The sequence below is a fragment of the Melanotaenia boesemani genome, chromosome 11, assembly GCF_017639745.1.
Source record: "Melanotaenia boesemani isolate fMelBoe1 chromosome 11, fMelBoe1.pri, whole genome shotgun sequence".
NCBI classification, from domain to species: domain Eukaryota; kingdom Metazoa; phylum Chordata; class Actinopteri; order Atheriniformes; family Melanotaeniidae; genus Melanotaenia; species Melanotaenia boesemani.
Genome location: NC_055692.1, coordinates 19857736 through 19882308, shown reverse-complemented (window position 1 = coordinate 19882308; position 24573 = coordinate 19857736). Strand labels below are relative to the sequence as shown.

General features: G+C 38.5%; 1 long non-coding RNA gene across 1 annotated transcript; it reads left to right on the top strand.

Moving 5' to 3' along the window:
• Positions 1-218: 218 nt before the first annotated feature.
• On the top strand, positions 219-2180 carry LOC121649328. The gene is made up of 3 exons (XR_006012094.1): positions 219-308; positions 693-819; positions 1399-2180. It is a non-coding gene; the product is annotated as an uncharacterized LOC121649328 (long non-coding RNA).
• The last annotated feature ends 22393 nt before the right edge of the window (positions 2181-24573 follow it).

The window sequence follows — 24573 nt, the reverse complement described above, 5'->3', positions numbered from 1 at the left end:
GTCAGATGCCAAAGTGACTTGTGGTTACCAAGGACCAATAACTGTTGATAAGAAAAATGCAATCACAGAGTATGTTCACTATTAAAGTAACTTTGTCAGTGATGATTCAGTGATATCCATTTTACTCTGAATAAATACAGTTTTCTTGTCTTATTTCTTATTAGGCCATAGGTTTGCATTCTGTGGTGAGGTTGATCCCGATTCTGACTTAGCTTCATGAGGGATTCAAACTATATGGGGTAACTGAGATTTTGGCACACCACGAGCAACTGTGTCAAGCGCATTTTGTCCCTGGCCACATTAAAGAAGTAAGCAATGTTTACAACAAATATTCCCTTCCTTTGATTCTGTCTGTTTTTAAAAAAATGTTTTTCATGTTTTCTTCCTAGATTTCAAAATGTGATAGACAACAGATTTATGCCATAGCAAAATTATGATACATCATTAGCCTCATGGCATATTTGCCAAACTCATGTTGTATAGGCAATGATGCACAGTCAATCAACAATATAGTCGGAGAGAACAGTTGGACATCACAATTTAGTCAAAATATGACTTAGGTATTTATGTTATGAGGCTAACAATATGAAATATAATTTGCAGTATTTAGTTGTACTTGGTGCAGCCTCTTAAGTATTCATTTTAGGATTCATCATGTAGTTTTAAAGTTTTAATGTGTTTTTATGTTTCAGGTTGATGCAGACTTCATAGTTGGTGCTTTTTCTCCCAACTTAAGTGAAGAAGGATCTGTCAGACGTCAGCAAGAATTGATCTCTTTCAATTTTCTGCAAGACTGTCTGCAGAATCTGAAAAACAGAGGTAGTACAGAAATGGTTGAAAACTAATGGGAAAAATAGTATAAAGATAGGACCGAGGTTGGCTGCAGTTCTGCAATGATGTTGCAATGATGTAGGAATCATATCACCACATGGTGGTTGACAGGGAACAGAGATGTAATGTATATCTTTCAAGTTATTAGTTGATCTACAGACCTTCCCTCACCTGTAGGCTAAAGAACAACTAATAGAAAATGAAGCCATTTACATTCATTTTAAGTTCAGAAAAAGAAAAGAAGATCAAAGCAGAGCTTTTGCTTAACTGTTTTGAGGAGTCTGTACAAGTGGTTTGGTTCCTGGTGAGAATATTTGCCTTTAAAGGAAAGAGTCAGGTGAGCCTTGCAGTTCTTGGAAGTTCCTGTAGGTACACCTGATGAAGGAGGTGGACACCAACTAGTGGGTCTTCTTGTGTCTGCCACCCCTTTCCCAACTAGATAGACAAGATTTGAGAATTTGGGTGTCAACAATCGCAATTCCATAGTTTGGATATTCCTTAAGTTTGGTAACTGCAACCAGTATGACAAGTAGTTGTGCAATACGTGACATATTTTTGTCTGACTAGATGGAGACCATGAAGAAAAACTCAGTGCAAGTGAAGAAGAAATGTCTGGTACAACAGAAATGAATGGCAAGGGAGGCGAACATCCTTCACTACAGAATTTCTTTTGATGGGTGACAGGTCATGCTCACATTCCGCTGATTGAGTCTCAACAAAGCATGCTCAAAATCACCATAAATTTTTAGCATGACTGCAGCTCCCATTATGGGGAACATAGCACATGTTACCTAGCTGTCAATGCCTGTGGGGTTAGTGTCACATTTCCCACACGCCACTTGGGACCATACACCGACTTCGAAAGGAACCTAAACACTGCCCTGGAGTTTGGTTATGAATTTAGCAGGTACTAAATTATGAAGAACTCAAGTTATGTTTAAGTGTTTTGCAGCTAAAGCTTAGTTGTAGTTGTTGCAACCCTGCAGTTTTGAAAAGACAAAACACTTTTTAGAAAAATGTATTTTAAATTGTTTACATTGGCATGTTCAGCTCTACATGTTATCTTTTTAAAAACAATAAATCTTACCAAAGAATTGCTTTACAGTTATAAAATTTACACTTCACGAGTAAAAGTTTCAGGGTAACAAAGTTTCTTGTATGACATTTCAGACTAGGCAGGTGAGTGTAATGGCAACAGAAGTACATGCAGTGTTTTCATGATTACATAGCATTTCAAATTATTACTCTATACCAAATTTTCAAAAGTAAACATATATTCAATTACACATTTAAAGTAGCCAGATATTCACGACACATGAGGTAGAGGCTCCTGTTGTCCAGATCATTGTTGTTATTGATAAGATCCTGACATTCCACCAGCTGGTCTTTAGTTTTTGGGCAGTCAAATTCAGGGGACCACCACAGCTCTATGCACATCTCCAAAATCAGCTGCAAAGTCCCAGTCGATGTCTGGCTCCTGAATATCAAACACAGTCCTTATTACACACACACACATATATGTGTGTGTGTGTGTGTGTGTAATAAGGACTGTGTTTGTCACTTTTTTGTCATTGAATGTGTGAATAAAACTGCAAATGTGTGCAAATCTTTGTCAATGGCTAATTGCTATGATATTGTCAGCTCTGGTTTGTGTGAGTACAAAACCCTGTGATTTGGACAGTAATTGAACTATATATGCCCCCCTCATTTAAGGTGGGTGTGCATGTGACCAACAATAGACATAATTACCACAAAATATATCTGCACTCTTGAGTCATCACGTGTGAAGATTATGCTCCTGTGCAGGTTTCATGCATAAATACACACACACACACACACATACATTCTCTTTACAAGCACACCCACCATGAAACAAATGTGATTTGAGAAGGGTTGGGGTATATTTGAAGAGCTGCTTCAGACACAGGCATCCCAAATAATTTTACTGCATCTCAATGAAGAGTCCTCGACATAGACACAGCTGTCAAGCACACATTCATTTTACACACTAAACACAGAGCTTTCCACTAAATAAGTGTGTATTGTGTGATTATCCATAAAGTGTATTGTTAAAAAAAATGAGGCTGATGTCCGCAGGCATAAATGTGGATATAAATGTTACTTAGATCAGCTTTAAGCAACCTTGTTGCCCTTTAAAAATGATGAAGAATGTGACAGAACAATAGCAAAGGCTAGACCAACCAGAACCACCAGCCAACAACTTTCCAATAACCAAACCTTATCACCAAACCTGATAGGAGATATCTATATCCTGACTTGGCCTAGATACTTGCCAAAATGAAAGATGTTTTGATCAAACTCAATACCTGAAAGCAATGTAATGTACATTGAAAGCATGAAAAGTGTCTGAACATTTAAGGCTTCAATGAAAAAGTGTGTATTTTTCACTTGCATATGACACTGAATCTCTTTTACAAAAAATCCTAAACACAGTAAATACCCTTTCAAACATGCACCCCCACCCAAAAACCTTCAGAGTTTTTCAGCTTGTGTGAGTAAAATGACCCCAGGTATTTTTTTTTTTTTTTTTTTTGTAGAAGTCTTGACAGTGCACATACCATATTTGATCACTGCTCACAACATTTACCTGCCACTTTTGATGGCTCAAGTCTAAACTGCATGCAGGTGAATTATTGGAGAAACACAAACAGATGTGGCACAAATGATCAGAGCAATCCTCCAGATTGTGTTCTTCATGAGCTCAATAAAAGTTTTCTCCAGACTTTCCTACTTCATGGTTTCCATAATATCATTCTGTGCAACACTTTCTACAGTGCTTGAGACAAATGAGCTAAATAAAAATATATATTTCTGAAAACCCTTCAGACACCAGGCAGCTAAGGAACAGTGATGATGATTACAGATGAAGTAGATAACAAAGTTTATTGAGGTGTGAGTACAATGAAACCTTTTTCAAATTTGATATCAATAAGAGTCCTTTATTACACCACCTGTTTGTTGAGCTTAAACATGTTATTTTGGTGTTTCTATCATCTGGTGAAATATTTTATGCATACATAGAATGCTTGTAAATCTAATATAATTTGTCAAAACATTTGTTCTGTCCAATTTGTGCTGAGAAAAACCCAAGAAAATGTGTTCATACTGAAAATATACACATAGATGAGTGTGTTGTGGCTCTCTGTCTTTGTTATGAATATGTCTAAATGAAGTGACGAGAAACGTTAATATAAAAGTGACATGTTTCAACAGCAAAATGCCAGATGCTTGTGAAGCCAGCAAAGTTATGTATTCATAGACCTTTTAAGGCTTTCAAAGAAAGCAAATTAGATGGTTTGCAGACTGAGTGGGCTGTGTGGTCTGTCAACAACCTGGGAGGGCTGGTTGGCCTCAATTTATTAGAAGATAAAAAAGAAACAACTGTTTACCATACCTGATTTTCATACCATGCTTACCATTTCATCACTTCAGAGAATCCAAGGAGGCTGAAAACAAAACAGATAAAAGCATCTTTTTGTCAAGAGAGAGGGTAGGTCAAATATATCATTAGTTTGAAACAGCAGGAGACACACACTCACACACATCAAACACACACACAGTTTTCCAAATACTAATACTGTTGCTAGCAGGGGTTGTGAGCCTCAGATGCTATCACTAAACACACAGCAAGAAGAGCATTGCTTGTTTCTGGCACAAACACACACATACACAAGGAGCATTTAACTCCAAAGAAAGAAAGTTACACAGGATGAGGAGTCAAGGTGAAGTGGTATGGAAAGGAAGTAAAAGTGAGGAAATTGTGTACACACCTATTGTACAGCTTGTACAAAGCCACAAAATATGGGTCACCTTTGTGACCTTTTCCTCATGCATCAAGGCATAAATCACTGTAAATTGTGTTTGTTCACATTAATCTAACCCTGGTGTGGCATGGAACTGTGAAGTCAGCACTTACATGCACATAACCTCTCAGACACACACTCTTACACCCACAGATGTGTGTCCATTACGTTAAAGGACTTCACATTGACTTCCATTAATATTTTGGAGACTTAACCCCACAGACGTTACTTGAGGTTAATATTTGAGGCCATCCTTGAACCAAGTTCTAACAATTTATAATTCCTTTGTGTCCCAAAACAGAAACAGATCCTTATAATATGACTGTAAACAGATTTACGTCCTGAAAACACAAGAACATATTTCTGTATGGTTGCAGACAAGCGTTTCAGGCAGATTAAAAAATATATAATCTTTTGCTCCAACTGTTACTGACGTGATGCACTTAAAGCATCACTGTAGTGTGCATGCAAATTAGTTGCCTTTTCACACCCACTGTTTACACTTGTTTTTCTCACTTTTTTGTCCTCTATCCTCCCCTCTTTCTGCATGACTGCATGGTGTAATCTCGTTCAGGACAGAGGAATGCTGCAATGATGTTCTGGTGTCTGAATCTGTGTACACACACATTGGACTAGAAAAGCAAAGGATAGTGGCTCAGACATTTCCACACAAAATGAGGCTGTGCTAATAAAAGCACACAGCCTTGTGGAAAACCACTGGAGAGGCGTGATGACAAAGAGATGTTACACCTCTCTGTCCCCCCCTCCTTCTCCCACAACTCTCCTCCCCTCCCCCATTGTTCATTCCCAGACATCAAGGTCGGACAGTGTTACAAATGAAGCACTACTCCACTCCTATGCACTCTACACACACATTAACACATACATGCTGATGAATGCCTGGTGCTGTAACTCGTTACTTGCTGTGACATCATTAATACAACATACTGTCCACAGTGACATCATTAATAAGAGTCGGGGTGCTGACTCCTTCTTAATGGCTCTCTAAATATGACAGGCTTGACATATTGTCCATGTGGTGGTCTTGTGTTAGTGTGTGACAGTGTCTGCATGTCCAGCAGAAAGGCCTGTGCCTACAGTGGTACCTGATTTACACCACAGGCTTCTGTTTGCAGAGCACAAGCAGATGTCATCCATAGCAGGCTTCCTGTCTTCTTTCAGCAATTAGGAAAACAATTTCTGTCCCATCCTGTGACACATCCACACACACCTGCACACTAGCACACACTCACAGATTGGGCTTGTTCACCCTCTGATGGCCTACACTGAGCTGAAGATGGATTGTGAATAATTAGGGAGATAATTGCACAGGCAGGGGAGAAAGAGATGATCAATGACTGATCTTTGAGTGAGGTTGTGTGCTCCCCCATGAGAGGGGAAGGGTGAAAGTTGAAGGGCAAATATATAGGTTCAAACTATACATCATTAGATTCAGTTGCATGACAAAATGTTGCACATGCTCTCAGAGCTAGAAAAAGTGTCCCATATATTAATCAAACTTTATGTGAGAAAAACAAGCAGTGGTGGTGATGTCATGAAAGTAAAAACTAAAATGTGTTTGGAAGGAATGTGCACATGAAAGGCAACCCTACTATAGAGGAGTGTTTCATCCCATGTTTTTGTTCGGCCTGACATCAGTAGCAACAGACTTCCTTGCTTTTGTTTGGCAGAGAGGAGAGATGGAATAGAAAAACCAAGGAGATGTAATAAGGGCGGGAGAGTGTGGCAGGTCAGACTGCACCTGCTAAGAAATGGATATATTGTCATGGCAAAGCTTTGTCCCCCTCCTGTCTCACTCCATCTACAGCACACACACCAACACCCAAATCTCTGACAAAAGCTTGATCAGAGCCTCCTGCTTCCTCTTCAACTTCTTCCAAATCTTCATCTCTCTCACGCTCCTGCTGCTTTCCTTCTGTGCTCCTTCTCTTCCCCCCTCTTCTCCCTCAGACAAAGGTAAGCACATGCCAGACACAAAATCAGACTGGATCTTCTAATGTGCATATAATTAGCACACTCAAACACACACACACACACACTGACATACACAATGAGTTTCCTGCCATGGCACCCAAACAATGAACCCTCACTGACATTCACCTCAATCATATTTATCTGGTGGCAGACTAGAGAAACACAATCAGCCCTGCGATCTAGGCCTTTTTTTCTTCTTATTCTGTCTGTATAATGTAGTTGCATTTTAAGCATACTGTTGTATTCACTGTGCCTGAATCTAGAATAATTAATATACTATCTAGTCTACTAACAGAGGCAAACTGGGACAGCATTGCTGCTTTAACTATTTATAGAAGTTAGTCTGCACTGCATCTTGTTAGGGGTTATTGTAATACATGGATCTCACACAGGGGAAGACAGAGCAAGAAACAGAAGAGGAGGAGAGGAGGATAAGAGATATGTATTAAAGACAGCAGGGGCAGCTGTGGGTGTAATGCTGTACCAGATAGGCAATCATAGGTGAAAGCCCGGACTCGTCAGATACATCTCCATATGAAAAGAGCTCTGTGCCTCTCTAAACACTGTGTATGCATTTGTAATGTAGCTCAAACACAGAACTGGGAATTCACCCAGCACTTCATGTGAGTGTGTAGGCAGGTGCTCAGAGGACAAATAATAATCAATCTGAATTTGACTAGTTTTATATCCACCTGGCACCCAACATATCAACCATCACAAACGCTAGATTATTTTTTGAGACGTTTTATGCACATAACAAAGGAGCTGGGATATCTGGGTGTCCACCCATGTAATTACGCACTACAGTGATGTTCAGCTGTGACATTATGATGTCTACATTAGCTTTTCACAGCAGGCTCTTCTCCCTGTTTGAACAATATAGAGTAAAACCCAAACAGTACACACCAATGTATTGGTTGATTTCAGACATGAACAGCACAGCTTACAGTAAATGTGGCAGTTGACTGGCAGCTAAAGTAAAAAAAAATTAAATATGTCTCAACATCTCTTGACAGACAACACTCTGGAAAAGGACAGTTAACTTTAATGGCTTGTCTGGATTGAAGGTGTTAAAATTACAGCAATGCTGTGTGAGCTGATGACTTCATACACTGTTAATTGGTCAACTTGGATATTTCCATACAGCACCACCACAACAGACCTGGATTAAGACATGCATTAAGAAACATGCATCAACTGAAACCTAAACCTAAACATTAAGTCAGCTTGTGAAAGAAATTACTTTCTCCTTCCAACACTGGCAGCTTTCATGAGCTTCAAAACACTGCACTAATGATGAACAGTCTCCCAGTGACAAGCAACTCCACTTTTTAGCCTGGAAAACATGTCTGTCTGAAAAAAAGTGAGAAGAGCATTTAACCACAACAGGAAGACAGCTCCTTTGTAACTTCAAATGGTGTTTTATGGATACAAGAACTTCCTGAGGCATTTTTTTTCAATTCAGATCCAAAGGCATGTGGAGAATTATATTTCCAGCACTGAAATGTTTTCTGCAAAGTGACATATCTGAGATTTAAACATTGCCAGCAGAATCACTGGGAACTCTATCAAACTTGATGGGGAAATGGCTTTTTCAGCAGAGTAATATAATGTTCAAGGACTGTGTGCATGTGCAGCAACAAAAAAAAAATGGTAACCACACACGGTGACAGAGATGAGAAATAACACTATTATGCCTTTTCGGCAGAACACAGGGGGCTGTAATGGAATAATCTGCTAAACACATTAACTAAACATTACACTGTCACTAGTTGGTTGATATACTATTAACAACTAATACTATTACTGAACTGCAGGGGCTGTTGATCATCAAAAGGGGTTCTGCAGATGTAAAATTCCTCAAGGGTTTCTAAACATATACACCTGCACAGACACACACAAGAGTACAGTTTATTGGCTGTTTGTGTTTTTGCCTTTTCTGTCCATAAACAGATCTTTCAGAACAACAGAACACAGTCTGGTAAATCCAGTTATCCTCCATCCACAGAGGAAATGACCTGGACCAGGCCATCTGTGAGTGGAAGCGTGCATGTGTTTGTGTGTGTATGCATATGTGTGTTTTAGCAAGTAAGAGAGAGTAGAACAGGGTGGGGATAAGAGTTTGCTGTTGATGTTCATGTGTTATTCATGAGAGCGAAGAGAATTTGTGGAATAAAAGCTCTTTCAAACATTAAGCAAAAAGAGCAGGCAGCAATGTATGGAGGAGAAAGGGGGATGCAGCATTGATGCTGAAAGTAAGACTTCACTTGGCTTTTTGCTGTTTTATCTCTCTTCTTCCATCTTCCGCTCTATCTTTTGTTTCCATTCTGAGGCTGTCAGACAGAAGACACTAATGTAAGGAGTCCCAGTCAAGAAGAGAAGAGCAGGGAAAGAAAGGGAAGCAGAAGGGAGAATTTAAGGAGTGGCAAGGAAAGGAAAAGAAAGGAAAGGAAAGAGAGGGTGACTGCGTATGGAGGGGGCACTGTGAGGCAGATGGGCTAAACGAGGACACAACCCAATGTGAAAGGAGATGTGCGCCTCTCTTGTATTTTTAGTCTGGTGACAACAAATTAGCACATTTTCCCTTTTTGAAAGTCTTACAAATAGAGATAAACAATTAAATTATGCAAATATCAATATCTAAATGCAATGAAATTTACTTGTAACCAAAACCACATCCAACCAGATATAACTGTGTTATTCCTCAAATAGTGATGCGACAATAACACAATCTGTTGCTGCAAAAGGACACTTGCACATCAATCATTTTTCATGGATCACTGAGGAGGGATGCTACTTTCTTTAATATCAAGCTTATTTCAAAGTTTATCTTGTGCCCTTTTAAAGCAGCTGTAAAAAATTGTGTTATTAATTAAAATCTCATTAGGTTCCAGCAACTGATTTTTGCTCCCCATAATGGAATTTTTAATTGGAGTGATTGGTCCCAAGTGATTGCTGCAGGGCATATGTGCATACTAAATGTTCTTGTTAAAGTTTTTCCACATAAGAAAACATTCACTGAAGTAATCAGATGTGCAATCACTCTCATACACTGATAAGGCTGAATAATGTTCTAATACAAGGTTCATTTAAGAGGAGCTCCACTGACTTTACTCTTCAAAGTCTGTTTACAGGTCACGTGGAACCTTATATGTGAAAAAAGTTGTACAAAGCTTTTTTGTGGCTTCAGAGAGGGCTGCATAATAAATGAGTTAATAATGCCACCCGAGGCAGAAATAGATGAGTTGTATGGCTACAACCTTGAAATTGACTTGTAACACTCACCAAGTTATTTGATCATTAACAACAGAAATTTTTGTGGCTAATAATGTTTTAAGATACTCATTATCATTAAAAGTTCCTTAATCTAGTTTTCTTAAACAGTTTTAGGTCTTTGTATTCTTCACATTTTAAGCTAGTTGTATAGAGACAGTGACCATGATTGTGAATCACAAGATATACATGAGTAAGCTTGTTTTTAGTCATCATAGAGTACGCCCATATCACCTCTTGATATTCATTTCTTTCATTGGATGGGCTAGATTGCTTTAACTCTGGCCCTTTTTTGGGTAAACTGAATAGGGTAGATTAGCTTTACATGCTGCAGTAGAAATTACTGTTACTGGGTGACAACTCAAGTAGAAAAAGAAAAGAATTGTAGTATATTCATTTCTCCAGACCCCACTGCAACTTAACTTTGACATTAATGTGCTATGAGCAAGTTGAGCTCCAACCATCGATAGCCCTGTCCTTTCATATACAATACAGTTGGGTTTTGCAGGGATTCGGAGTTCAACAAACATGTTTATTGATTTCTCAGACATTCACATCAGCCCTTTTGATTCCATTGCTAGTCTGTTTGCAGAAAGTCTGCTTCATTTGGGGAATTGTGAACAAAGAAAATGCTCAACGAAGCAGACTCTAGTCTGCCTACAAATGTGGGTCTCGGTGAGCTTCAAGTGATCTAATTACAGGAAGCAGGCTATAAAGGAAAGTGGATTGTGGGTTCAGCGTACAGCATTGCAGGTAAACACATCTAAAGCATATGCACATGTGGGACAATAGAGGGCTTGCGGTCAGATGTGATAGAACTCAGTAGACGTTCTGGTAGAAATATGGTCAACCCAAGACTGTTAGGATCTGATGCAGCTTCATGTTTTGCTCTAATGTGGTGGAAACACATTAACCCGCATTAACCAATAGATGAGCAAGTTTTCTTCTTTGTTGTGTGTCTCGTCTTCACCTTCAGTAATTGTTGATACAGCGCCATCTCTGGTGAGAAGTGAAATATGTTATTTCAAGAGTCCAGATTGTTTGAATAGTGCAGCATGAACACAAACTCAGTTCAGAAGAATGTTGCAACTCCCAAGTGAATCAAGTCTACAAGTGTACCAATTCTAGCATGTGCTATGTGCTTTATTTATTTAATTATTTATTTCTGCTTTTTTCAGGTAGTCACACTTCACTAATATTCCCCCTTTAAGCATTTGTGGCTACACATATAGCTTACCATCACCACGTTGGAATGAGGAGTGAATGAATAATGGATCCAATGTAAGCTCTTTGGGTGCTATCAGCAGTATATGTACAGTATATGTACCTGTGATATGTTAGAATTATCATAGTGCAAAGGTATCCACTGTAGGGCAGAAGACAAGTCTCAGGTTATACAGTTTGATTTGGAGCAAAGTCTTTACCATATGGTGATGCAATAGGTCTCAGAAATCAAATGTATCAAATGTGATCCATCCATCCATCAATCCATCCATCAATCCATCCATCCATCCGTCCATCCATCCATCCATCCATCCATCCACCCATCCATCCATCCATCCATCCATCCATCCATCCATCCATCCATCCATCCATCCATCCATCCTTCCGTCCGTCCATCTATCCATCTATCCATCCATCCATCCATCCATTTTCTGCCACTTATCCGGGGTCGGGTTGGGGGGGCAGCTGCCTAAGCAGGGAAAATCAGGACTTCCCTTTCCCCATCACATTCACTAGCTCGTGTGGATCCCGAGGTGTTCCCAGGCCATCCGAGAGATGTAGTCGTTCCAGCGTGTTCTGGGTCTTCCTCCCGGTGGGATGTGGCTGGAACACCTCAACAGGAAGGCATCCAGGAGGCATCCTGACCAGATACCACCTCATCTGGCTCCTCTAGAATATGATCCATGAGGCATAAAAGAGTGACACACAACTTGTTTTCACTACTATCATGACATGCAATTATTTTTGTAGAATTAAGCAGGACTTTGCACATTACATCATGTTACATACACATATCAAAGTTCTATTAAATTTGACAATCTGCTTTGTTGCATTTACCTATAATTTATTTATCTTCCCCTGTATGTCTAAAGACCTTAAAATTGGGAGCTTGAAACTTTTTTTTATGACAAGATGTGTACCTTTGTTTTTAAATAACAGTTTATGTGCTTCCTCTCATTTGAAATGAGTGTACAATCCACTTGTGCAGTAGGCCTACACACATTGGAAATTGATTAGTTAGATTTTATTGTTCATGGCATGAAACAAATTGGTTGGTTGGTGGAGATGACAAATGCTTTGAATGAAAGGGACAATATCTCTCTGGTTTTGCTACCTTAATTTTACTTATTTTATACTTATTCCTTCACTATGACTCCTGATATGAGTCACGGTAGTGCTGAATTGCAGTATTTGTTAAAGAAACACAAATAACAATACAACTGAAACTATCTAAAAATAACTTAATCAAACATTTAATCAGTCACAATGATTGAGAGAACCTGTTTGCTCATAAGCGGCAAATCACACTAACAGCTCCGCTTCAGGCAGCGTGGTCTAGTTTTCCATTTTGCTACCACCAACAAAATGAGTGCATTAAACCTGGAGCACAGCGAGAGTGTGTCTGTGAGGTCAGTCCCATAAAGTGCACCAGCAGGTGCCTGCTACACTACATCACACAGAATTACGCATTCAGTCATACACACATGCATGCACACATGAATGGTTGAGCAGACACATCCTGAGGTCTGACTCTGGAGTTGCTCATTTCCTCAAATCATCTTTGAGGGAAGGAGATATAGTGAGACTTTATTGTTATTTTTTATATTTACTTTTTTATTTGTGTGATTATTCAGAAAAAATAAGATGCTGTGTTAGCTATACAAGGAACCATTACAGATATGTGAGCTGTTCATAAAATCACAGAGGTAGGACTGATGAGTGAAGGAGCAGCCGATTCACTCTGTGCAGATGTCTGTCTGATTAAGATGATACACTGTTATGCCGCTTGGTTCTGCCAGGGGAGTCTGGTGAGGAAGGTACTACAAGCCCTCTGATTGGCCGGCCTCTGGGTGACCTGGAGCTGCTACAAACCTTGAGATGACTCCAAGGAGAGCTGCACGTGGAGCATGATGTTCCGAGGTTACAGGAACAGCACCTGGGTTCATGTGGATGTTTTCACTTCCACACAAAAAAGTGGGTCAAGTGCCTGTCTGTCATTGTTTAGTGAAAGTGTGTCACTGTAGTTCCTACTCTGACAAATGTGAAACTTCACTGTTGCTACTATACTTTCTGGTGGACCAGTTTAGCTTTTTCTCTCTATAAATTTAATCCTATGAAACTAAGTCCTTCTGCTCATCAAACCCATTTGAATACGCACTCGAGTCAAACATAACTTCAACTACATATCATCTAAAGAAATGTTAAAATAGCCACTAACAGAATCATATAAAGATTAATCTTTTTTGGCTTGAGAAAGCATTCACAGTCTTTCTGACTGGCTTGCTGTCAGGAAACGCTTAACTTTCTGAGTTGAAGCAGACAACAGCTCTATATCAGAAGATATAGGAGAATATCTCGCATAATAGACACACATGTCATATAAGGGTGGAGAATGATGCCACAGGCAACATCATTATTACAAGAGCCAAAGAAGAGTGATGTGATTTGTGGGAGTGCATGAGTGAGTGATGGCAAAAGTATGTTGTGCAGATGTCTGTCAGCTCAAGGAAGATGAACCTTCATTTCTCTTTATGTGTCCAGCTTCATCCTCCAGGATGACAGAGAGACTGGATGTATAGATAAATTATCCAACTTGGTAGTAAAAGGATGGTTGAGCTGCGTTACTTAAGCCTTATTCTTTAATCCTGGTATGGGAAATTAACTCATCCTAAAACCTCATAAATGTTCATTTTAAGTCCATAACTTACATCATGCTTTTCTTGCACAAACAAAGGGTTTAAAATTTAATTTTAGAATTAACACATTTCAATGTGACATATTATGTTAATGATGGCTAATTAAAAGGTACATTCCTGAGCTAAAAGAAAGCAATAAACTGATAAGGCTCTTTTTTTTTTTTTTTTTTTTTTTGCTTCCTGCTCACCTCTAACAATGCTGGACTATTTTATCATCTCAGAGCAAATTTTAAAAAATGTATTTTCTTTTTCTTCCTTTAGGTACTCTCATTTGTGGTAACTGCAGCAGATTATTTGTTAATATCTCTCTTCTCTACCAGTTTGTTATTACTACAATGAAGTATAAAACATAAACATGATAACAATGAATCCACAAAGTGGAGATGCAACTGTTTTGTCTCTCTTGAGTTGGATTAAATACCACACACACCATAATATTTGTAACATGTATACATTTACTGGGTGAAAAAATGTTACTCTTGTAAGTACTATTATTATATTAATTATAATATTATTATTAATATATTTGCACTTTTTTCCTCAGATTTTATTCTAAAATGTAAGGTTAGTAATCTTTATCACATACAAGTCACATTTTCAACAGTCAGTGAGAAACTTACCATGCAACTTATTTACAGTTAAAACATCCTGAGGTTTCACCTTTTCACAAAGAGATTTATCAGTCAGCCCGAGCAGTGTTTGTGCTTGCTGCACTGAGAAAAGTTAATTAAATAAAAGATTTTCCCAAATTTTTCTTTTTTTTTAAAGGTAAAATGGATAAGTGGGTATTTAATAATGGCCAGCATAACTAGAAAGGCATTAAGAAGCAGAAACAGCAGATAAACATCACTTCAGCATTGTTGTAATAATCTGAAATAACACAGCAAAATCAACTAAGCAGGGATCACAAAACACTGTTGCATTCAGGTGCAGTTGTGAATTCAGTAATGTGTTGCTGCTTCTGACAAAACTGAAACATGAATTAGGTTTCTGACTACACAGGATTCATCCCACTGACATCATTTTTGGCCTAATTGGAAGCAAATTTCATGTTTCTATTCATATAAAGACACATCTCTTCCTGTACACCTGTCTGTCCGAGCATCAGCAGTGCATACATAATGAACATTCATAGAAACAGTCCATTTATCCAGACAGTAAGCTGCTCTCTCTTGGAAGAGGCTCAGCTGTTTCCTGTAGCCTTCGGACATGTTTTAATGGTGAGCCTAAACTTTTGGCTCTTCTGGTTTTCCTGAGATGCGCACATACTCGGAAGCATTGAAATGAATAAATATCAGCAGTGGGGACATAACTGATGCCTCTGCCTAATATTTATTCCTCTGTTGTCTGTCCCTCTTTTTTTATTTATCTGTAAATACCGATTATTTTTCTCTCCATAGCAATCTTCTTTGTCATGTGTTTTCTTTTGAACCTTATCACACTGTTCCTATTGTCAGATCCTTCCTCTTTATCCTCTTCAACATCACTCCTGCTCTTTCTGTTCTACCCCTTTTTTCTCCACTTTTTTCCCCATATACTAAAATGTCATGTATTAAGTGTAATAAGTAAAATGTGAGAGGACAGGATGTCTTGCAAAAAGAAAGGGAGGAAAAAGTTAACTGTGATTAGCACAGATGGAAGGACACCTGCTCTGTAATGATGTTTTTCCCACTCTCTTTTATGGCCTCATGCAAGTGTTCAAACGCTCTATCAATCTCTCTCTCTCTCTTTCTCTCTCTCTCTCACACACACACACACACTGTTACCTCAGAGAGGCAAACCTGGGCACAACATGAAGGGACATCCTCCTCCTACCATGGTGCAGAAGCAGAGTGACTGATAGGATGGGGCAGAATGGGAGTCAGATAAAAGGACAAAATGGATCCACGGAGGCAGGTCCAATGAGGGGAAGAGGGGGATGGAAGATGGAGAGTCACAAAGGGGGACAGGCAGGGTGTGGTTCATACATTTGGCAAGTGAAACTAGCTGTGATGAATCCTGCAGATTGGCCTTATCTGTGTTCAGCTGTGTGTTTGCCTGTGGTGAGTGTTGTCCTGTGAGTCTGTTGGAGCAGATCTGTAGAGCTACAAGACACAAAGGGATATATGTATGTAGGCCAAGAGAAACTCATTGTCCACAAAGGGGCTGATGATGGACTTGAGGCTGAGATGTGTGTGGATTATTGTGATGTTGTCTTTAGTTCCAGCATATGTTTAGATATTAGCCATAAAAAATACAAGATTTTTAAATTATTAATTAAAACATTTAATTCAACCCTGAATGTGATTCATTTAATTCAGGACATGGAATCTGATAATCTTCATGTAACATTATCTTGTATAGAGCTGTATGATTAAAAAAATAGTTGTCATTCTAGACTGAGCTCAAATAAAGCTAAATAGTTTGACACATAAGGAAATAGACATTTTCACGCTCTTGTCAAAACATAACTGAGAAGTTTGGTGTTTTTATCATTCTTGGGTAACACATAGTTCAGACTTATTAGGGAACGAATAGTTATTTATCTGGGAAACCAAAGAGGAGCGACTCAGGTTTGTACTGGAATTCTGAGGTGTAGCGTGAAGAGAAATGGTGAGAGTACAGTCCCCTGTAGTGCTTCTGTACTGGTGACCAATTTCTCAGACACACAGTCTTTCAGTCTAACAATCTGTGATGTGTTTGTTAGATAGTCAGCAATCCAGGTGATTGAGGAAGAATAGTTATAATAAGTACATTATTGTAAAGTCTTACCCATTCTTGTCTATCTAAAGTTAGCTTAGGCCAGGAGGGCCCAACTCAAGCTGACGTCAACCAGTTTCATAACAAAGAGAACAGAACAACGAAAATGGTAAAGAACAAAGAAATACATGTGAAAAGCTCTGACATTGGTTGTTCTAGACAACTATATATATATATATATATATATATATATATATATATATATATATATATATATATATATATATATATATTCTTATACAGTATAGTCTATAGTAAAGTAAAGCTAGAGCAGAGCACCAACAACAGAACAAACACAACCAAGAGCATCCCACAGGTCAGCTTGTTCTACATCTTTCAGATTACTGTCTCCAAATGGCATCAACACATTAAATCATATGTAGATGTGCGCCTGCAAATGCTGAGAGAAGCAGTATGTAGAGACATGTCTGGACTTTTCTAGTTTAGACATGAAAGTTTCATCAAACTGTTGACAGGAAAGCAAATGAAACCTGCTCCACAAAATGTCAAACTGAAGGTTGTATTTTAAAATCATTTAATGGCCAGCTGACTCAATCAACTGATATGGCTATAGGCTTCTTTTTAATGTGCAGTTCTTACACAAACTATAGTTTTGTGTAAGTATAGCTGGCAGTGGGTTTCACCATGTAAATGATTGAAGTTTGCATTTGCCTCAAGTGGATAAAATATTAGTACTTTAATCCACAGTGAAAAATGACAGCAGGAGGAGGTGAAGTAAATTTTCAAATAAAGCTTTGGCTCTCAGAGGAATCAAGGGAGTACATCCCAGCAGGTGAATACATACCATACCTTTACCAGTGGTTCAAATAAGGTTCTGACACAGTGCATGTCAATGAGGAGATGTTGAAGCCCAAGTGAGTAAACACTCACAGACATCCACTCTGTAAACACACCCAGACAGAGCAAATGAAAAAGAACACCCTCTCAGAAACTCAGAAAATCTGGTAGCTCAAATACCTACAATTATATGCACACATTACTATCTAATTTTATTTACTTATAAGCAGATTCACTATAACATCGCCTACAGGTGTCATTAACATTTCAAACATGGAAAATTATTCAAACACCCCACCGTGCTGTGGGGGTAAGCAGCTTTGCTCATTTAACACACTCCTCCGGCCCCTCAGACGAAAGAGTTTTCTCATCTGTCAATGTTTTGCAAAAACAAACATCCTGTCAACATAATCCACTTTCACATTTACATTAGCACACACAGCTAACGTGGGGAGAGACAGACCAAAAATAGCACAATTAATTCTGCTAAGAAAAAGCAATTTCAGAGAAAACACACACACTTGAACATCTCACATATGAAAGATGGTATCAATGAACATTTTCAGCTTCCATCATCTTTTCTGACTCGCTTGGATAGACTGTCCAACCTTGTGCCCAGCAAAAGCAATCTGCTCTTATTTCATTTCATCCCAATCAATTCTTGCTTGGATGAACTGACCACAGCATGTGTGTCTATGTGCATGTGCATGTGTGTGTTTCTGTCTATCATGCCCAGTGGAGGTCTGTGTGCAGGGCCTCGGAATATGAGGTAATCAATCACATCATACAGCCTTAGATTAGAGCCACATCGATCTGATCTCAGCTCTGACAAACAGCCTGACCCAGAATATATCCACCTGGACAGGGCTCATGCAGTCACTTACAACCACAGCATCTCCTCTTTTTGCGGCATTTATAGCAGTCCCTCCAAGGAGTGTACACATGCAGGCATACCAGTAATATTTACTGAGAACCACTGTCTCACACAGTGCGGTCCCTGTGTAGTAAACATCCTAGGTGGGATGATTTTCCCCGTGGGTGGCTGTTCATTTGTATGCCCCTGTTCACTGTCCATCACCTACCACTGCATCTGTCCAGGAAAGCAAACATTGCTGTCACAGCTTGACATTCTCATCATAATTTCCAACTGACTTAGTAATGTCAGAAATTTTTCTACCTGTGAGAGTATGTGCGCATATCATTTATTAATGCTGTATTTCGTCTCAGGCAATGAATAGTGGTGTGATGAAGGTCCTTGCCTGAGGGGAAGAGAGACCAAACAGGAAAGGCTATGAGATGTGCACTGTTCTCATAATCATTAAGCCTGAGCTTAGGCCTTTTTATGTGTGAATTTGTGAGTATGTGTGTGTTAGTATGTGTGTGTGTATGTGTGTGTGTGTGTGTGTGTGTGTGTGCATTAAGAAGAAATCATTAGCACTAGATATGCCATGAGGGTGTCGGAGAATTATCCAGGTATTGTTTGAAGATCTTGAGCTGTCTCTCCTGTAGTGCAGAATGCGGAAAATCAAAGCCCTGAACATCTAAAGCTTGAGTATGTGTGTGTGTGTGTGTGTTTGCGTGGGTGTGTGTGTATGTGTGTGTTTGTGTGTATGATAACTTTCCCCAATGCGCAACTACAGAGCAAAGACAGAAATTTTACATTTCCGTTAAATGGCCAAAACTTTTCCAGCATCTGTGTTTTCTAATGTGAAACACTTTCCAAAGAGTACTATCTTACTCACAACAAACCTGATCAAAACAAAGTAGCTTTACTTCAAAGATCAAATTGTGGAAATCTTATTGACATTTTTTAGAAATTGAGGCCTCATTAAATTGAATTAACACTATTAATTGTGTGTGTGTGTGTGTGTGTGTGTGTGTGTGTGTGTGTGTGTGTGTGTGTGTGTGTGTGTGTGTGTGTGTGTGTGTGTGTGTGTGTGTGTAGAATTCAGTTACTATACAGGTTACCACCATAGTGTGAAATGCAGCTATCCTGTAGAATGCCTAGGCAAAATACACAATGTAGGATGTTTTAGGCAATGTATGCATTGAATTTGATATGACATACTTTCCCTTTGAAAAGAATGACAACTATTGTCAAGGTAAAGTGTGGAGTTAAATGTAACCCCATCACTAACCCAGTTCTTAACTCCCAAACCCTAACCAGCATAATGCCAGTATCTCTAGTGGGATAACAAAGACTCCAGTACCACTGACAAAAGTATTCTATACCAGTTTATTTTTTGGTATTTTATTTTATGCATAGAAAATGTATAAATGATCACTGTGTACATTGTCTGGGTATTCTCTACAATACTGAATTTCACACATTGACTGTAAGATCTACACCACTATGCAGGGCTGCTGCTAGCCAGTTGGGTGCCCTTAGTAGAACTGCTTTTTGTTGCCCCCATTTTTTTCCTTTATTTAGTTGCTGTCATAAAACATGATTATGTATTCTGTGATGTTTGGGGTTCATTTTTGAGAAACATTTGTCATTTTTATTGTTTACTCCTAAATCAGTCCTATGACAACCCTGTATGCATAAAATGCTTTTAGAAAATATAAAAGTTGAATCATAACATTTGTAAAGAAAGAGACTTTCTTATAAAAAAAAATGTGGCCAGATTCAAAGGAAAAATTTGCCTAAATGGACCACACTGTCCACAACAATGTATAATTTAATGTTCCAGATCTATCCCAAGACAAGTAGTACCAATATCATAAAATCACTTCATAAAACTGTAAGAGAAGATAAAATCTTACTAAAGTCAAAAAGGTACTTTTGCATTAACAATGCCACCAATTATGAAAGAAGTAAACATAAAATGACCACCCAGATAATGACAAAAAACAAATTTGTGTGGCACAATGAAGTTTAAGACTAATTTAATAATGACAAAACACTATTTGCTATGCATAATAAAACACAACGTTTATCCTGTCCAGTCTAATCACAGGAGGCAGTGGCTGATTTTCTTGTCTTTGGTCAGGGAAATTTTTAACGCAAACAAACACACCCCCAGAGGACCAGCCACAGCAACTGATTCAATATATTAGTTTTGTATTGCTTATATGGGGCAACATAGTTAATATTATGACAGACTGGGACATATTACATGTAACTGTCATGTTAAGATTGTACCCACAAAATCAGTTAAGCTCAGATTTATTACTGTTGTAGTGACATTTACAGAGTGTCATTGAACATATCAGAAGCTCAATCAGTGCAGTGATGATGCGTCTTACTGAACATCTCTGATTGGCTGGAAGTAAATGGGGCGGTTTTCTTCGTGTTTTCCATGTGTATCAGTCAGTCTCAGACCAATCATGTGAGTTGGTACAGTTGATGTTACAGCTGTTAATAGCGGAGCTTTTAAGATTGTTTTTGCAGTTGTTGCGGCCCACAGTAGTCGGTCTTCCTGTTAATAAAAAAAATGAACAGCACTGGATTAGACTTTGCTGTTCAGAAGACAGTAAAATTTGTAACTTTAGATATGCTGTGATTATGCTTATAATTAATCATGACCCCGATTTTTTGGTCACCCACCATGCTGTAATACAAATATATATTGTTGATACCATATGCCCCTATAGATTTAGAAAAGGAGTGTCCCAGTGTGTTACTAGACCAGCAATGAGTTACTTTCTTCACTCATTAACTTTATAAAGGAAGACTTTGAGATGTTTCTTTTTCTTTCTTTTTTTTTCCTTTCAGTTTACTGTGGATTACCAACTTCAGACATAACTAGAAGAGAGTGGAACCTCAGGCAAATGCTAATATTTCCAAATGTTTTCAAACAGACTGCATCACTGCTGATTATATATGCCTAAATCAGCCTCCTCTCACATGAAGTCACACAGTTTAGTCAAGATGCTCCTTATTTTGATTGCTGATGTTCATACTGGAGCCTGGATGCTGGTCTTAGCTGTGTACTGTTGAGAAGCAGCTCAACAGTAAAGACTCAGTGATACACAAGCAGCCAATTGAGTTCTTCTGAAGGTGGGAGGATTGACCAATGAGAGAGCTGGACTGATTGGAGGTGATTTACGTTCCTGACATCTTTAACCAAATTACCCAGCATCCCTTGCACTGTGATTGCTGATGCACAGTCTCTGTTTGTGTGTAGTGTGTGTGAGTTTGTTATGTTCTTCTCCCAGGGCTTTAACTCAAGCAGAACAACAATATGGATCTGAACACAACAAGTGAGACTAAAAACTAGCAGACAAGAAAAGCATGTCTTTTATAGGGATTATGTATTTGTCTGATTTCTGTTATCTCTGGCAGTTATCAGATATTGTGCCCACTGAACTGCAGACGGAACTTAGAAAATATCTTCTGGGTTTAAGGTGGTAATCTCATTGATCCAGAGTCTAGATTGATGTAAGGACATCCAGAATTTTTTTTCAGCATCTGTATATAACAAGCAAGCTTTTGCATTTGTTTCCAGTAGAAAAAATAGTTTCACACAAAACATTCTCCCTTTAGCAATGTAAACTATATAATGATCTATGCAACCTGCTATTTTAAAACAACAAAAAAGAAAAAAACAACAACGCTGAAAAGCATTGATTAACTGACTTCCCGGAGACTGAATCAGTGGTTTAAAGATTTTGAATTGACCTTGGTTAAGTCTAGGTTAGTGCCGAGCAATAACTCCAAATTTTCAAAGAATATGGGCTGTACAACATGTGAGCATTATTTTTTTGTTTTATGTAAATCTCTCTACAGAGACTAGCAACATTTCTATTAATGCTAACATGCTCACTTGATCAGATTGTACACTCCTGGCATGATCCATCAGTTAATTTCAGTTGCTGCTCTCTCAGCCCTTAAAGACAGATAGCAGGACACAGTTTCATTTCATGGTTGCAGTAGTTAATGCTGTTAAAGTAGACACACAGATACAGTCAAATGCACACAATTTCAGACATATGTGCAAACGCACAGCTACAAGATATAGCGTCTATATGATGACCTGAACAGCCTCTGTCATAAATAGCAGCTTTCCTTTTCCAGTGAATCACTTTCATTTTTAACCTCTACATAGTGTGTGTGTACCTCTGTATGTGAGTGCACATTTGTACCTGTACTGTGACGGGAGCCCAACCAGTCCCTCAGTGATTCTATTACAAGAGTCTGACAAGCAAGGGTTGTGTGTATATATATATATGTGATGGAGAAGATAATCTTAGCGCTGCTGTTAGTTAGCAGCACTCTCTATCACTGTGGCATGTTATTATCTGGCAAGAGACTGTGTTACATCATTCATACTTACACATACACAAGCTATGTCTGAACACACATATAACAAGCATAAAAACATATACACATAGCTCTGTCTTGGTTTTCTCTGAGTATTCTCTTCCTCATCACTTCTAAACAGCAGCAGTCTCAGAGGAAGAAAAATGTAGATGAGACTGAAAACTGCAGTTCTTCAAATGGAGACCTGAGGCTGAGTTTTAAAAAAAGGTGGAGCGAGTCTTTTTAGACTGACTAATATGTCAAAATTCCCAACTTTACAGCAGAAAATAATGTACAAAAATTAGTATATTTTGTTTAGACTTCTAATACTGTGTCTCAAAAATCAATGGGCCAATTCGTACATAACTTGTCATAGTCTCTGGTTTCTGTGTCTTGGATTTCTTTCTTGTTTTGTTTGTTTTATCTTGGCTTTCTGGTACATTTTTTGGTTTTACTCATGCTTTGTGCTCTGTGAAAACGATCTTATTTCTATGTTCTATTTTCTTATTTGATTCTGCAGAGTTTACCTTGTATATCCCAGTTTGTCATGACTGGGAAATAGGAAACTAGGAAACTACTGTTCTTAGTTGCCTGTTTACTGCACCTGCATGGTCTCAGAGGTTACATCTTGCACTATCCAACACCTTTTCTTTGTTCCTTGCCAAACGCTGATTTAATTTCTATTGTGTTTCTATTATCATTATTATTCTGATTCTGATTATTATTATTGTTAATATTATTATTATCCAATTTAGTTTCTGTCACTTTTAGCTCTGAATTCCAGGTTTATGCTTTCTGGACTTCCTCCTGCTACTGCAGCATTTTTAGTTTAGTTAAGGTTTATCATTTTCCACCTCACCAAACTGCGAAAAAAAAAAAAAAAAAGTCACCACCTGAATTCAGCAAAGCAAATAGTTACCAGCCTCCTATTGGATAATTACTGCATGGGTGACTATTTTTCAGGTGGAAACAAGTTATTTTTTAACAACCATGTAGAAAGACACATCCTGTGGAAAAGCTGTTGGTCTGTGTAAGAGGGGTGAAATCACTGGCATCCATCAAGTAGAGAAAACATTTAAGGAGACTGAAGACATAATATAATATAATAATAATATCATTGGGTTAAGAACTGTCCAACACATTATTTAAAACTGGAAGGATAGTGGCAGACGCCTACAAGAAAAAAATTTGTTTGGAAAAAAAACCTGAATGCTGGTGATCAGCGATCACTTAAATGTTTGGTGAAATCATGATGAAGAAAAACAACAGTAGAACTCAGGGCTATGTTTAATAGTGAAAATAAGCGCTTATCCACACACACAATGCAAAGGGAACACAGCTGTTCAGTCTCTGAGGGAGAATAAAGACTGGACTCTGGAACAACGGATGAGGGTTATGTGGTCTGATAAGAATAGATTTACTCCGTTACAGAGTGATGGGAGCATCAGGATATAGAGAGTCAGATAAAGTGATGTAGTCATCATGCCTAGTAGCTACCGTACAAGTCTGTCAGGTTAATGCTAAGATCTGTGGTTGCTGCAGTTGGTCAGGTCTAGGTTCAGCAACATTGTGTACCCAAAGAATGAGGTCATCTGACTACACAATATACTGAATGACCAGGTTATTCCTTCAATTAATTTTTTTTCTGCCCCGATGGTTTGGGCATATTCTAAGATGACATTGCCAGGGAATCATCTGACTCGTATTGTGAAAGAATGGTTCAGGGAGCATGAGGCATCATTTTCACCACAGAGTCCAGACCTGAACCTCACTGAGAACCTTTAAGGTGTGCTAGAGAAGGCCGTGCACAGTGGTCAGATTCTCCCATCATCAATACAAGATCTTGGTAAAAAATTATTGCAACACTGGATGGAAGTAAATCTTGTGACATTGCAAAAGCTCATTGAAACAAAGCCACAGCAAATGCTGCCATGATCAAAGCTGAAGG